At 35.5% G+C, this 17,376-nt stretch overlaps 1 protein-coding gene across 1 annotated transcript in view; it reads left to right on the top strand.

Annotated features, from left to right (window-relative positions):
- Positions 1-290: 290 nt before the first annotated feature.
- LOC149921095 (calcitonin gene-related peptide type 1 receptor-like) overlaps positions 291-17,376 on the top strand; it is a 317,091-nt gene continuing 300,005 nt past the window's right edge. The window contains exon 1 of the mRNA XM_090162558.1: positions 291-325. The gene's annotated coding sequence lies outside the window, so the exon portion shown is untranslated. The remainder of the gene's footprint in view (positions 326-17,376) is intronic.

Below are 17,376 nucleotides of genomic sequence, written 5' to 3'. Positions count from 1 at the left end.
GCTGCTTGGGTTCACTGAAATTAAGACACGCATCGTAAGCATAATAGGTAATAAAGTCTTTTTTTATTAATGAATTTATGAAGGCCTAATCTGGTTTTTTTACGAATGAAATTTTAAAGGTTAAATCTTGTTTTAGCGCAGTCAGCCGAGATTAGAGGGTTAAAGGGTAGACCCTGTGGGTGGTCCACTTTGTTACTTTTTGTTATTTATTTACGGGTATTCTTAACGACCTATATATAGTTGTCTTAATTCAAAGTTGATAATTTAAAGTTTATTGCTTTAAGAGCTGGCGGTTAGTCAAGTGGCTCTCTGTGCTTTGTTGATGGTAAGGTTTTTGCTTCTTGTAAATATATTTGGTGTGGATATTTGGATATCTACGATTTCTAACGCAGTCAATGATTTCCTGGGTGTGCGAGTCATTATATGATATTGGAAATTGGAAGGCATTGGCCTTTTTCATGCGGTATGTGTCACAACGTCAACTGGAAGTCTACATGTACGAGTGTTGAAATAAAATGAGCGTTAAAGATGCGGCAAGTATTTCGTAAGCGAGAAAAATACAAATACCATCTGTAGATATTTCTTTCATTAAAATTTGCTTAGTATTATATTCAACTGATAAACATGTACTGTAAAAAGGGTTAAATTCAGTTGTGCATTGTTTTAGTAAGTCTAACTCGCTGTTGTAACTACTTAATTTATAATATTCTGAATAAATTGAACTCGATTGTTTCGACTCAATTATTTAAATTAAAATTAAAATTTTATACCGGGCAGGGTTTGAACCGATAATACGTTTTTCGTAAATAACTCTGAATTGCGGAGATATCTTTGGGGGTCGTGTCGAGAAATTAATACCACTAGGGACCATTCTTCCGAGGAGAGGTATATTTTGGCTTGCCAACTTGTTATATTTGAAATAAACCATTATTGTGCTATTTAAGTCAGCATAATGGTGGGAAGCTAAACAATTCTTCCATTTTTGGGTTACCCTTAGTGTGCTGCTGAAATCACTATACTGGTTTTGAAGTAAGCCTTTAATATAAATGACGAGAAATTAATTTTTAAACGAGCGAAATTTACCGCCAAGCGATCTGCCATTTTTTGTTTCGCGGTGAAGTTTTAGGACTTTAATCACGCGCTGTTCGCGCTATCACAGCGCTCTATTCCGAGCGCGCGCTTGCTCCGCGTGCGGTCTGCGGAGGGAAGGCGAAAGAAAATGGCAGCTCGCTTGGCGGTAAATTTCGCTCGTTTAAAAATTAATTTCTCGTCATTAAAAAAAGATACAATTTTACGACTGATATTTTTTAGTATATTTAAACATGATCTTTCAAATAGACCCAAGTTTTACCCAACCTGGACTTTTCCTTTAATTAATTAGCCATTTCGCGTTAAACGTGGATTTTTTACGCATGCTGGAATGTTTGAATTTCATTGAAAGTATGACCATTAAGTATGACCAGAAATAACAAGTAAGTGTGACACTTATCGAAACATTATGCGTCACTTTCAACGTATGACCAGAGGTAACACATAACTCTTTCCCATTGATGAGGGAAAGGCTCAAACCTGGGACCCTTTGGTTGTACGGGCCCTGGGAATGTGTACCGGCTTTTATATACGAAAACTGTATGGTTATGCCACAGGCGTTTCAAAAGTTATATTTCTAAGTAGGTGATGGTTGATTTGAAGGCTGTGCATATGGTATCGTATTACCAAAAGTAACATAACAACAATAAGTATACAATAACTGTATGGTTATGACAAAGATAAGTAAACGAAAACTATATGGTTATGACACAGATAAGTAAACGAAAACTATATGGGTTAGACACAGATAAGTTAACGAAAACTGTATGGTTATGACACAGATAAGTAAACGAAAACTATATGGTTATGACATAGATAAGTAAACGAAAACTGTATGGTTTTGACACAGATAAGTAAACGAAAACTGTATAGTTATGCCACAAGCGTTACAAATTTAAGTGTATGGATACTGTATTATCAAAAGTAATATAATATAACTAGTAAATTTTTACGTTTTTCCTTGGTGAGGCCTTTTTTCGTACATAAATGTGTTCTAAGTGTACAGGGTGATTAAAACATTTTTCGTAACTAATAAAAATGTTAATTCAAATATTGCTTATAGTTAATGTATAATCGAGGTCGAGTTGGCGACACGAAGAAGACCTCCATCAGCATCCCCCTTTTAAAATTTTATTTACCGAAGCTTCGCCCCCCCCCTTCTTGAAATGTTTCGTCAGCATCCTCCCCCTTGAGTTTTCCCTAACCGTCGAAGTTATAGTTGGTAAAACCATGCCTTGCCCCCCCCCAAATTCAACCACCTCCGCTACGCCCCTGAATGTACAGAATACTTAATTATGTTTTTTAAATTTAACTATAATATGTAAGATCCACTTAAAACACTGCTTGGATTATTTATACTCAAATGTGAGTGGCATTTTGATTTCTACATTCGTTGAAGGTTCGTGGGTGGCGGCTAGAGGTGTCAATGAGCGAGCCGAGCCGAGTCGAGTTTCGAGCGCGACTCGGTTTAGGCTCGACTCGGCTTAGGCTCGACTCGGGTTAGGTTCGGCTTAGTCTCGATTTGATATGTGCTCAGCTCGTTTATGGATCGGTTCGACAAAGGCTCGAAAAAAACTGACTTGGCTTGAGTTCGACTCGGGTGCCGTTTTAGCTCGCCGAACCCTATTTTAGTCGCGCTCGACTCGTTTAAGACTCGCTTGCCGCATAAGTCGCTCAAAATGTCTAAAAGTCAAAATTTCAGCCGGAGAATCCAACCGTAAACCGGTTTCACCCTTTTGTGGCTCATCAGTACTGTGTAGGATTTCTGGCTTTTCTCGAAAAACTACCGATATCACTAAAACTAATAAAAAGCTGTGTATATAGGGTAACACAGTTGTATATTCGCTCAAAATGGTTTCCGATTTAAATTGCTCTGTTTGACTTGTGTAAAATACATAGTTGTACCGAGCGAGTTTATGAAAATAAATAACCACTTAAAATCCGTCAATTTATGTTTTAAAATTAATTACCCGAACAATAATAAATGCGGCTATTTTAATTGAAACCTTGGTCACCACTCGAGAATGCTATTTAAAATTTTTATTCTAGCACCACAAAATAAAGTAAAACTTATCGCCGAACTAGACAGTTTAAAGGCCGATCCACACTATCCAACTTTAGTCAGCTGACAACTTGAAAGATTTGTGTCGGACGAACAAGGCGGGTAATGTGAACGTGTCAGTTGGTTAGTGTGAATGCAAAATAAGTCAGGCTGACTAGTCTGCCTAATTTGGTCAGCTGACTAAAGTTGGATAGTTAGAATGAGCCTTAAGGGTGATTTCAAAGTGAACTGATGAATAACAACAAACATTTAGAACTTTAAATCAGTGCAAATGCAGACCGAGTAAAAGCACAGTTAACGCGTGACGTTCAAGTCAATGAGGCAATGTAGAAATCCACAAAAAAATGCATAGAAAATGTTTTCAATAAGTAAAATAAAAAGGAACTGTCCAAGCCTAAATATAATTTTCACAATCAACTATTACTGTGTAAATCGTGTTAGGATATAAGACCGTTAAAGGTCTTTGTTATGTACAGAAACGTCAATTAAGGCCGCTAAATTCAAGACCACACTGACTTATAGCCCGAATTAGCGATCGCCCTTTTGCCCTGGTCTCAAGAAGCAGTTTTGCCGCCCCAGTTTGAAAACCTACTGCTGACTACAGCAACTTTCACCAGAGTCTTTACGTACCCAGTCTGACCCTAGCTTAGGCAAGCTACACTAATGAAATGAATACATTTAATTTAGTGCTCCAGGAAACCACATTTGTTTAAACGGTTTATTGTCTGGGTTTAAAATAAAGGCCAGCTATAATGTACAAAAAGTTTTATATATTCATCACCATCCATGATTATCGCTGAGCAACCACCTGGTTGCTCCCACCCCCAAAGAACGTCCTTGAATGCCTCAAATATAATACAGAATAATTTGAACCTAATATCCATTTTTAGAAAGGTGTTAAGATATGCATTCCTTTAACCTTAGAAAATAAGTTTTCGAGCTATTAAATAGCGAGCCAATGGTTTTTTCAAGCGAGGGCACTTGACGAGGGCTCAACTTTTTAGCTCGTAGTTCGATGCGTTCGCCAAGAAACTAGCTCGACTCGGTGCTCACTCGCCAAGAAACTAGCTCGACTCGTTGCTCGCTCGCCAAGAAACTAGCTCGATTCGTTGTTCGCTCGATATGACATAGGCTCGGTTCATGACACGGTTCGTTTTCTGCTGATTAACGGGCGAGCTCTAGAACTCGGCTCGATACGTTTTTGCTCGCTTCGACACTCGACTCATTTATTCTTAGCTCTACTCGGTTCGATACACTTCGAGCGTGTCGAGTTGCGAGCCCTCGCGAGTTTGCTCGGCTCGTTGATACCTCTAGTGGCGGCGTTAGGTTAACGTAAGCCTACCTCTTTTGTTAATTATTAAATTTAGGTTTCTGTATTTAAATGGATTAAATTTAATTATAATAAAGATTAAAGTTGTTTATATTAGCATCACCTACCTTACACTAGCAAGGAGACTACCCGAGGTGTAACTCACCGATTTTGTTTAAATTTTGGGATTAAGTAGACCTTCATGTAACTTAAAAAACCCCAAAGGGAAAAAATGCGATGGGATTTAGTTTTACCATGCCAACTGAAAACGTTTTTGACAACTAAAATATTATATTTCTCTATCTAAATTAACATGATATTATTAAATTTTTTTTAAACAAAGGTGGTTAAATTTGGGGAAATATCAAATTTTGGGTAAATGTCTCAATTTGGGTCGGTATTTTAAATTGGGTATATACATTTAAATAATAATTAGGGTACAATCTACTAAATGTTTTCTGGTAAATAATGCTAACAGAACCACCATTACTGTGTTTTCAAAAGCGCAGTAAAGGTCTCCCGCCAGTATAGTGAGAGTTTAAACACCAACCATTAAGATGCCACTAGAAGCGCAGTAAAGGTCTCCCGCCAGTATAGTAAGAGTTTAACTTCAAACCATTAAGCTGCTATTGGAAACGCAGTAAAGGTCTCCCAGCAGTATAGTGAGAGTTTAAACACCAACCATTAAGGTGCCACTAGAAGCGCAGTAAAGGTCTCCCGCCAGTATAGTAAGAGTTTAACTTCAAACCATTAAGCTGCTATTGGTTGCGCAGTAAAGGTCTCCCGGCAATATAGTAAGAGTTCAAATTCAAACCATTAAGCTGCTATTGGAAGCGCAGTAAAGGTCTCCCGGCAGTATAGTAAGAGTTTAAATTCCAACCATTAAGCTGCTATTGGTTGCGCAGTAAAGGTCTCCCGGCAATATAGTAAGAGTTCAAATTCAAACCATTAAGCTGCTATTGGAAGCGCAGTAAAGGTCTCCCGGCAGTATAGTAAGAGTTTAAATTCCAACCATTAAGCTGCTATTGGAAGCGCAGTAAAGGTCTCCCGGCAGTATAGTAAGAGTTTGACTTCAAACCATTAAGCTGCTATTGGAAGCGCAGTAAAGGTCTCCCAGCAGTATAGTAAGAGTTCAAATTCAAACCATTAAGCTGCTATTGGAAGCGCAGTAAAGGTCTCCCGGCAGTATAGTAAGAGTTCAAATTCAAACCATTAAGCTGCTATTGGAAGCGCAGTAAAGGTCTCCCGGCAGTATAGTAAGAGTTCAAATTCAAACCATTAAGCTGCTATTGGAAGCGCAGTAAAGGTATCTCGCCATATTAGTAAGAGTATAACTTTAAACATTTGTGGTTTTTGCATTAGCATATAAATATATTTAAAATGGTTTATATACAAGCCATTATTAAACTCTAATATCATATAAATCGTTTTATATTGCTACAGTAATGGTTTAAAATTAAACCAAATAAATAAATGTTAAATTATCTGGAAATATAAATGGTTTAGAACTAAACCAATTAAATTTAGAATGGTTTTTATGAAATCCTTCGATGGATTGGATTTTGGACAAAATTTTTATACACATATATGGTTTAAATTTAAACCCTTAGTTTTTAGAGTGTAGTGCCGTATATTTGTCTAACCCATGTGACTATGGGACCGGAGAATATAAGAGCCCTTGTAAAAACATTCTCTTGGTCGGAGTAGTGGCGTACTTCTTTGATATCAAGTGGCTGGAGACCAGTTTTTTTCAAGTCGGTCCGTTCTCGATAATTTACTGTCCAAATACGGCCAAATATTCGTCTACTATATACTTTGGTCAAAATTAAGACAGAAAGTGGTTTCGTACTGCGACATAAATTGAATGGATGTACAATGAAAAGCAGATGTCATTGGACTAGCGCCGTATATTCGTCTATTTCATTGTGGGATGATATCAATTGGCTGCAGAGATTGATTTATTTGAACTTAGTCAGTCGTTAATAATTCACTGTGCAAATACTGCCAAATATTCAAAAGAAAAAAGGTGTATAGAATTGAGCGATTGCAGAAATTAGAATTCTTATGAGCTTACAAAATTGGTACACTATTTCCTGTGAGAAAAACCTTTTTAGAAAAATTTGTGATAATTACTTTTGACTGTCTGAATTTTTAATTCCCACCATCAGGGAAGCAAACTAAAGAAATTTATCAATTACACCGCAACATGAAAAGCGTTGTCTTTTATTTTACAGACTCTCGCATTGGAGTTTTACAGAGGCTTTTATTGGGACATATATGCTATTTCAACAATCAAAATATATGTATTTTAGTGTTCGTTTAAAATGTTACACGCCTTCCTTTGGTTATATTAATAATTCCAAGGTGACTTTCGTTTCATTTCTAAAAATTGTTCGAATGAAAAAATCCAGTTCAAGACAATACTTTAAGTAAAGTAATTAAAATAATATTTAGATTAGCTAATGCTTTATGTACCTCTGTTGGCTTAAGTCAACTAGCGAATTATAAAGCCAAGTGCCTGGCCTTAGTGTATAAATGCAGGATTTTCTTTTAATTCTGGCTGAAAGTCAGTGGGTTTGTTGAATAACAAGGTGGCACCAAAATATTTATTAAATATGGTACAATGTTATAATTAAATAAAAAATGCTTTAATCAAAGCAGTTGGAAGGTTTATTTAAGGGCTAGTTGGGATCTATGAAGGCACAGATATTGGAAATGTTTTAGAATTAAAGAGTTATTTTTAGGAATTATTTTAAAAAGCAAAATATATTTCTAAAATAATTTCCATCGATTTTCCTCACCTTTTGTAGATTTTAAAAGCCTTTCCTTAAATTTGAGCCTTGAAACTGTAACAGTAAACTGAGAAAATTTTAAAGTGTAAAGGAGTACGCGTGTTTAGTTCAGAATTAAGTATAAGTGGTCGGGATACTTCCCCCAAGGGGTGTCCCAACCCCTATCCCCACGTATCCCCCCGTTGGCGTGGCCGTTACACATATCTCACCCTGATTAATCAGTTATTGTGTGTGCTGGTGTCTAAGGCCTAGGGTCGACACCGATTTGTGTGAGTCTCATACAAAAAAAGCCCCGTATAGACGTCTGCTATGCTGTCGTAACTGGATTCTGCAATTTTGTGTTTCAAACTACTACTCGGAAAATATTATAACCTTAATTAACATGCTGTTTTATATGTTAAATTAAAATTTTGTATAAATACATAAGAAATTAAACGGTTAAAGGAGTTTGCAACTTTCTATGTAAGCTAATTCTCTTAACGAATTTATAAAACAGACATGTACTAAATTCTATCTATCCAAGTCTGCACTTATTATTTTAAACTTCTGGTTTAAAGTAGAATTATCCATCAGTATTTAAATTTGGCATACATCATGAAAAACTGAAGATCCTCACAAGCCAAGTACCCGCTGGTAGTAAAAAAGAGTAACATTTAGAGTTACATTAAAATGACCACATTTCTTTCTAGAAAGGATTGATGAAATATGTGCAGTTACACTGTAGTAGCCTGTTTGAATTGTTAAAGGGACTTTCAAGAAAGACCTAGTCGAATTTAAATAAGTCATTCAGTTGTAACTTTGGGTTCACAATGTACGGAAACTGAATTATGTATTTTAAATTGACTAGAGGGTCTCCTGGAAGTCTTTTTAATTAAAGAAAATTCATGACTTATCTTTTCTAAGCTAAAGGACAAGACACATGGCTATCCTTGCACTTGCATGCTCTCTCTATAGGAAGAGAATATCATCTGTTGTTCGTGAAAATAGAAGCTATAATTACATCCAAATTTCCTCTGTTAACTTGGAACAGTCTTGATTAAATTTATTGCAAATCTCTTTTATTCATGACTTTTTTACTAGTTTAGTTTCTATAATGAGTTTTAGCAATTTAAATGCTGTAATTTTACACGTAATCCTTTACAATTTAAATTTTTCTCAGTTTAATGTTACAGTTTCAAGGCTCAAATTTAAGGAAAGGGTTTTAAAATCTATAAAAGGTGAGGAAAATCGATGGAAATTATTTTAGAAATATATTTTGCTTTTTAAAATAATTCCAAAAAATAACTCTTTAATTCTAAAACATTTCCAATATCTGTGCCTTCATAGATCCCAACTACCCCTTAAATAAACCTTCCAACTGCTTTGATTAAAGCATTTTTTATTTAATAGCTGTCCCTTTGCTCTGCCTCACAGGGCACATTTTTCCTAAAATTAATAATTTAAAATAAAAGCCATAAGTTAGAAAATAAATAGGTTTAATTTTAAATATATTTTGAACAGAAATTTTAATATTATTGAATGTAATTTAATATATTGAATATTATTTTCAATATTTTACTACACATTGGGAAATAATGATGATAATTGGTTATGTCAAATTGAGTTTTAATTTCCCATTGAGACTTAGATAACAAGATAATAGGTGTAAAACTGGTTCTAGTAAGCAAGTGAAATATGCTAATTTTGGACTTTTTGGTAAAACTTTCAATAAAAAACAGACCTTTGATGAGATAGTGTTTATGGGTAGCATAGCATGATTTGTGAAGAGCTTTTAATCGTTTACTTTTATCTCAATCATGTATCAAGAGTTTCCAACTCTGCCGAGCTTTCAAATTAAAAACCAACCATGTGTAATTTATATTCACCGAGGCAAAGTGTAATTTATATTCACTAAGGCAAACGTGTAATTTATAGCCACAAAGGCAAACATTTATCAACAGTACTTGAAAGGTGACTGTACTACCTTACAACGGTATGGCTCGTAACACTACTGATGATAACTGATCCTCAAATAACAATAATTTCAGTCTACTCACTCGTTAAGCTTTTGAATAATTAAGACGCCTTTACATAAAGGATTAAGTTTGAATGCCCAGAATGTTTATTGGTATGAAAAATTATTCAAATATTTACCATACTTCATTACTGTAATTAAAATTCCCAAAATTATTTACACAATGCAGGATGGATACACCTAAATTAAAATTCAATTATTCATTTTTTTTTAAAAATCAGCTTGTTAAAAAAAACTTATGGAAGAGATAAAACAAAATTAACTTTAAACTAAATTTCACTTTCCACAAAATTCTTTCTGGTACTACTATATTATCTAAATACGTTATTTTTTACCTAGAATATATGATCGGGTAATTCGGGTTCTACGGGCTAATTTTCCCGACGAAGCAAAGGCTTAACGGTAAAATGTTAATTACTATTACACTACAATTAAATTCATTACGATAATGATAATTTTTAGTTAAAAAATACTTAATTACGAATAAATAATGAGATTTAAATAAAGTTCCCATAAGAAATGGTTTATTATTTCTCGAGTAAATTGCGAAAAGCAACGTTAACTCGAAGACGGATAAAATTTTATTTTTGCGTTTTTCCGGGAAACTGGATACGAGCTGATCAGTGGCCTTCCATGTCAAAAATGATACTCTAACTCATTGCAGTACGAAGGTTCTTATCTACAGTCGACTAACTTTCGTTAAATGACGGGATTGTAATACGTTTCTCGCTGATACATTAAAATTAACTGTAGTACTGCCAGACAATAATTGTTGACAGTAAGTATAATCCCGCTAGGGATCCACAATACTGAATCTTGGGCATGAAAATCACTTAAAATAAAGTCTTAAAATTTTTAGCGACCAGACTATTGATTCTCCTGCGCTTGGCTGTATTAATTTTAGCCATAGGAAATCGCGCTGACCCCTTAAATAAGAATGGCCGGTAGGCCATTCTTAATTAAGTTTAAAATTATTTTAATTTATAGATATAATAGAATTTTAATAAAATGAACAAAAAAATCTATATGCAAGTTGCTAAATAACTTCATAATTTCACCCAAAATGTATTTATGGTTTGATATGAAAAGTGCCATTGTACTAATTTTGAAAACTTATTTTATTTTTGGAATGACAAAATTTATCAAAAAAATATATATATTTCAATATTGAATCAGGAACGGTTTTGATTTATAAGTATAAACATGAAAAAAGTTATCTCTGAAAGAGATCATTTTAAATGTTTTATATTTCCTAGTTGGAGGATTTTTACTTAATAGAACTTTTGTCATCTGTTTATGTTATAATTTTATAAACAATGACATAATTATCTTAATGTACGTATTTGAAATTCAATTTATTACAGTTTATATAACAGTACATGAGCTATTTGATGTTACTTGGACACCAAATAAATAACTCATAACAAAATAACCTTTTATGAGGAGATATTTTTTATCTTAAAATGAAAACCCTGTTCATTATTGTTTACATTATAATCTAGTACAATGGTCCTGAAACTTTTTTCATTTTATTTCTCAGTTTAGAAGAAGGGACAGATATTATAGGAAAAAGCTCAGCTACGCTGAGGAAAAAGGAGATATATAGGTAACCCTGGGCATTTTACTGCGGCTAAGAAGGGACAGGTATTAGAGAAGATAGTATCAATTGAAAACGCCCTAATGGGCATCCCACCTAATGACATCTAATTAAGTGGCATCGCCCTAAATGGTATAGTACCTAGTGACATCGCACTAAACGGAATCGTACCTAGTGGCATCGCCCTAAGTGGCATTGTACCTAATCTGGTACTGAAATCTGGTGTGTATTGAGAGGGGAGTTTTGCTTTTCAGCCTATATATAACGGCCTTTACATACTAAGTAGGCAAACTTTACCCGTATTTCAAAATTAAATTTTAGTTGTGGTAGTGTTATTACTATTTACATGTTTCATTTAAATACAAAATATATCCCCATAAAATAAATCGAGAATTCTATATTATAACGTTAAGAATATATAGTCTCACTAGTAGCGACATTTCCAACATTGCCTAGCGTCATCACAATAGCTTTATTAGTGCACAACATTTTTAGGAAAAATTATTTCTCATTGGTAGAGTAAAATGGTAACGTCACCGTAAGATTATCTTGGGAACTCTAGAGTGTCGACGTGCCATACCTTAATTGGAAAATGGTAAGGCTTTTGAAATTTACTCCTTACGTCATCCAGCGCGAACTGGCCCACGAATCAACGTTTTTATTATATTATAAATTATTTTCAATCCTAATTCAAAATAGGAGTGTACTAACTAAAATTTAATTTTGAAATACGGGTAAAGTTTGCCTACTTAGTATGTAAAGGCCGTTATATATAGGCTGAAAAGCAAAACTCCCCTCTCAATACACACCAGATTTCAGTACCAGATTAGGTACAATGCCACTTAGGGCGATGCCACTAGGTACGATTCCGTTTAGTGCGATGTCACTAGGTACTATACCATTTAGGGCGATGCCACTTAATTAGATGTCATTAGGTGGGATGCCAGTTAAGGCGTTTTCAATTGATACTATCTTCTCTAATACCTGTCCCTTCTTAGCCGCAGTAAAATGCCCAGGGTTACCTATATATCTCCTTTTTCCTCAGCGGAGCTGATCTTTTTCCTATAATTATTTTATATTTCGGTCAGAAAGACGGCTACAATTCGTAGAATTTACTCTACGCACGGGGAAGCAGAAAAAAAACATTGTAGACATTTTAGAATAGAGAGAGGCACTTAGTAAATCTCTCGGCCAGCGTTTAGCTAACTAAATTAAAAATAAAATGTTATCGACCAAAGTCGACCGACTGTCGGCTGTATAAACCTAATTGAGGTTATTAGAGACCTTTAATGCAACGATCGGCCGACTGTCGGTAAACAGGCCCGAAACAAGTATATCGCCGACAGTTATTTTAACAGTCGGCTAATTGTAATTTTTACCTTTTACAAACTTTGGACTCTTACCCGACACATGGACTCTTAACCAACTGTATTTCGGTGCTACTGGGGTAGTGTTAAAATGTGAATATTTTCGAAAAGCGTAAAAAGTGTTAACTTTTCGACCTGGCGTAAGCGAATAACATTCAGCTACTGAGAAGGCCCAACTCTACCATTGGGCTATGTAGGGCTAAGCCCTAGGACACCGCACTCTATGGAAGGGCGGCGTCTGATCCTTTTTTTTATAATAGGTTACAGTATATATGCGTAGGTAAAATTTAGGCATCGCCGCCTTCTGACCGAGTCTTAAATGAAATATATGAAAGCTGTCTGCTTGTTCAACATTATCTCTGCACAACAGCTGAAAGTTTCAGCCGAAAAACATAGAAATTCAAAAGTTGCTATTACTTCACGTATTAAGTTAACGGATATTAACGCAGATGGCGCTATATTCCTAAGCTCGAAGCCTATTTAATTGTAAAGTATTCAATAGAGACCAAGCCATATGAAAAAGGCTCCTAATATTATTAGCCCTGGGGCGCCTAAAAGCTAAAGACGGCCCTGCGCGTAGTAACTCTAATGAGGTTTTGTTGGGCAACGTTTTGAAACTTAATATTCATAACATAATTGAGTTTACTCTAAAACGTACTTAATATTTCTTTTCGGCGCGAGTCTATTGTCACCTTATGGAAGAACTTTCTCTTTCAAAAACAATTTCGACACACTCAAATGACTCAACGAAAAATAGATAGATTTCAGCTCAAGCGTGAATTGGCGAAGAAAGTTGCTAGTAATTATTTAATATATGCCTCCAGTACTACAAATTATGTTAATTTACATCAGTACAGATAGGTAAGATTAACCTTATGAATTATATTAGTTCATTACACAGGGTATGTTCGAAAATTATTAGATTGAATAATTTTTAACTAAGCCTCGGCTGCCTCGTTCATGATAAAGGAAGTTCTTTAAAACCTCGCTAACAAAAGCCGGCTAATTGGAACAATAGCCCCACCACATCTTTTCCACTTTTTAGTTACACCTTACCAACGTACTCATTAAGGGGAACTTAATGGTGGAAAAATTATTAGCCACAAATAATTAATTTTAAAGGTATACTTACTTTAAAGATGTAAGAGCCTACGCGACGGTTCGGGGCGTAGAATACACTCCGCGGCGATGAGAGCTCTCCGTCGCGCCGTTTTTGCCCTTTTGAAAATCAGCCTTATTTGTTGGGAGTGGTAAGGGCGCCAACAGGACCACAAAATTCGCGAAATATGCTGCTTTTGTTAAAGGATTAAAATGACGGTGGGCTACTATACAGATGGGAAAGAAACATTTCACAGACCGTATTCATTTTCCGCTAACCATGCCCGATACCGGGTCTTCGCGTAGTTCCGAAACCTCGTAATATTCTAATTCTGTTAATTCTGGCAACGAGGACAGTGATTATAAGCGTTATATCACGCAATATACGTATAATAATAAAGTCTTTAATCAGTGTGAAATCCACGATCTTACCAATGATCCGTTAAATTTAATCGAGTGGCTGCAAAGCCTCAGCCTCATTGCGTAAGATGTTATGCGTCCCAAGTGCGACGACTTAATGGGTCTTACCAAACAGATGATAACAACCGACAAGTACGTTTGGCGTTGCGATAAAAGACGAAAAGTGCCGAAACAAAAGGAGTCCGTCAGCTCTCAAATCAAAGTTTCAATTCGGAAAAAGTCATTTTTTTTCAAACAACCACCTCGATTTGCGGGAAATTCTTTTAATGGTGTATTTTTACGTACACAACTTCGGTCTGCAGCGCCAAATTGCCGCAACACACGGTGTTTCAGAAAAATCTGGGTCTCAGTTTAATCATTATTTCCGAGAAGTAGTTGTGCAGGAGGTTTAACTTACTAGTCAGCACATTTCGCTAGTTTTTTCTTTTGTTTTCTAACGCGAAACATTATTTTTCGGGAATTAATGCTTAAGGAGAAATAGTTAAAGGGGTTTATATATGCACCCATGATGATTATAAGAACGGGGCTGGGGGGGGGGGCACCGTCAAGCACCATTGTATAGTCTTTGGGAAATTTTTATTTAACTTTTTAAATAACGCTTTGCGGATAATAATTTTTGCACCATTGCAATCTCTTTACACAGTACTCTAAGGGGGGTTGAGATAGGGGAAAAGGGAGTGGTGGGGCTATTGTTCCAATTTACCCAAAAGCCTGCTTATGCCTAACCCGTTGTGGAATTTTTTTCTCCATTTGCTCGGGTAATAGTCATCTGTATCTCCAAACGGCGCAAATACAGGGGAAACTCCTTAGTGATGTTATTAGGTGGATACTCTTGACATGTTCTGGAATGAAAGGAGCGCACCTTTGACGAAAAATAAAACTATTCGCTTGTTCTGGTGCACTACTCGTCAAGATCAGAGTACTGGGGATACACTACAATGGAAAAAAAGGTGTAGTGAGAGTAAACTGATAAAACCGTTTGGTTATCCAGAATTTATCTACTGGCAGTCATTAAGGGAAAGTAGAAGGAAAGTGAGGGTGTGGCATCGATCCCGGGGTCGGGGTCAGGTTCGGGATCGGGGTCCGGGATTTAAGGGGTGAAATGAGGGTAAAATCGTCGAAAAGTCAATGTATTTATGATATTTCTCGCGACGATTTGTTTTTTCGTATATCAACATATTGTGTCCAGGCCAACTTGTTCATTTATCTCCGCTTATCTTGAAAGACACTTGAACGTATATCTTATCACGTTTTATCGTACGGAATAAGTTGAAATGATGTAAAAAGTGATAACCTAGGCGGCGCATGCGCAGATTACCCCGGGGGACGCGGTTAATTTGAATTTAAGAGTGTTTTGACGTCATTGAATATTCGTTGTTAAAGTAGAATGGAAATATTTTTAAACTTTATTTTAATATCATTGTAGTGGATTTGAGTGTTTTGACGTCATGGAATATTTTTTTTTGTTAAAGTAGAATGGAAATATTTTTAAACTTCATTTTAATATCATTGTAGTACTTAAATACACTTGACACTTGAATCTATATCACGACTATTTCAAACGAATATTTTAAGTATGAGAAACGTATCGTTCTCAAGTATTGTAATTGTACACGTGATTCCGTATGAGGACCGGGTAAATCCCTATATACGTAACGCGATACACTTCAAAATGCGTATAAGTAGAATGGAATTAATTTTAAACTCCATTTTAATAAATAAGATATCGAAGATAAATAATTTCAGAGTATAAAAAGGGAAAACCGTATAATAGTAAGACCATATTTAGAAAGTTCACCATCTGAATTGTATTGGAAGTGACTCCGAGGAACCTTAAAATGTAAGTAAGAATACTCAGTGATAATTCTTAACTTGTCTTAATGTATTTATTTTATAGGAATTGTTCATTTCCTGTGTCTGGTGATAAAGGGTTAATCGTTTATGCAGATGAAACCATCTACTGCGGTCTATTAGATTTAACAAAGGGCATTAAACTAACAGAAGCGGAACTGCAAGAGCTATGGACAAAGAAAGATGCCATTGAAGCTTATTTCAATAACGAAGCTGAAACTTCATGGGTTTTCCAAGGTTCTGAAACCAAACGGTTTTCGGTTCATAGATTTGCCGAACAAAAGGTTTTAGATGTTAGACAAATGTACCATGGTTATGGGGTAAACTATGGAAAACTGTTACCGACTAAAGAGGGGGTAGCTTTCGCTCAATCTTCTTGGTTGAATTTCCTCGACCAGTACGAGTCTATTCAGAAGTGTTTAAAGCAAATCAAGGAAATAAAGGAGGCGATGACTAACGTTGTAATTAAACAATTACACGGAGCTCTTAAGAAAGCGTGCAATGGCTGCCAAATTGATCATCCATCTCAACTCCAGCATGATTGTATCATGACAGATTATTCTAAGCGTGTAGATTTGCATTTTTATGAAATAATTATGTCGGTAGATTGTGAAAATATTATTGAAATGTTTACTATTCGCTGTGAATTGTCGAAAGAAATTTTAAATAATATAATGTCACTAATAATTTGCAATGCTAAAAACTTGTTAAAAAACTAATAAAATTGATTGCACTAATGTTCCGATTCTCATTAACCATTATGGATTTAAGCTTACAACATCCAATGAATGGGCTTGTAGCCGGGTCCACCCAATGCGGAAAGTCATTCCTGGTGGGACGGTTGATTCAACATAAGAAGACCTGCATATCCCCTCCTCCGGAGAGGATAATATGGTGTTATACCGAGTATCAGCCGAAACTATTTCAATCAATATTAGAACACACACCTTCAGTCGAGTTTCACGAAGGTTTACTCGATGTTAATATATTAAACCCGCAAATTAGGAATTTAGTTATTTTAGACGATTTGTTATGCGAGATATCTAATAATAAAGATGTAACTAATTTATTTATTCGTGGATCTCATCACAGAAACACCTCCGTACTAATTTTAATGCAAAACCTTTATTACCCCGGAAAAGAAATAAGAACTTTAAATTTAAATGCTCATTATCTATTTATTTTTAAATCACCACGAGATAAATCAACAATTTATCATCTCGCGAGGCAGATATCTCCAACCAATAGCAAATACGTTATTGATGCGTTTCAACAAGCTACGTCACGGAAATTTGGGTATTTATTAGTTGACTTGAAACCTCACACCCCAGATCAGTATTTACTACGAACAGGTTTAATACCGGGTGAAGAATCGGCTGTCTTTATTCCAAAATGAAGTGTATTATAGAAGGGAATTTTTTTAGGGTTAATCGAGAGTGGATTATTAAAGAATTAGCTTACGTAGTATTAGAAACTGAAGAATCGGAAGTGTTTACTTTCAAATCTCCATGCCCTTTCAAAGAGCTTTCAAACGAAGATAAAAGACAATGCAGATGGATATCTCATAACATTTGTCATCTTCGATGGGATGACGGCGAACGTCCTTACAGAACGAGACGTGACATTTGCAATCAGATAGCGGAAAAAGCTACTTCGTTTTTCACCAAAGGTTTAGAAAAAGCTGCAGTATTATCGACACTCCTCGGTGTTCCAGTAACTAACATCGAAGATACCGGCTGTCCTAAATTATCAGAACTAGAAGACGTTGAATTAAACT

Source organism: Leiobunum rupestre, chromosome 11 (genome assembly GCF_980474605.1).
Source record: "Leiobunum rupestre chromosome 11, qqLeiRupe1.1.hap1, whole genome shotgun sequence".
NCBI lineage: Eukaryota > Metazoa > Arthropoda > Arachnida > Opiliones > Sclerosomatidae > Leiobunum > Leiobunum rupestre.
The sequence above is the reverse complement of the archived record's forward strand: the minus strand, read 5'-3'. Positions and strand labels throughout refer to the sequence as shown.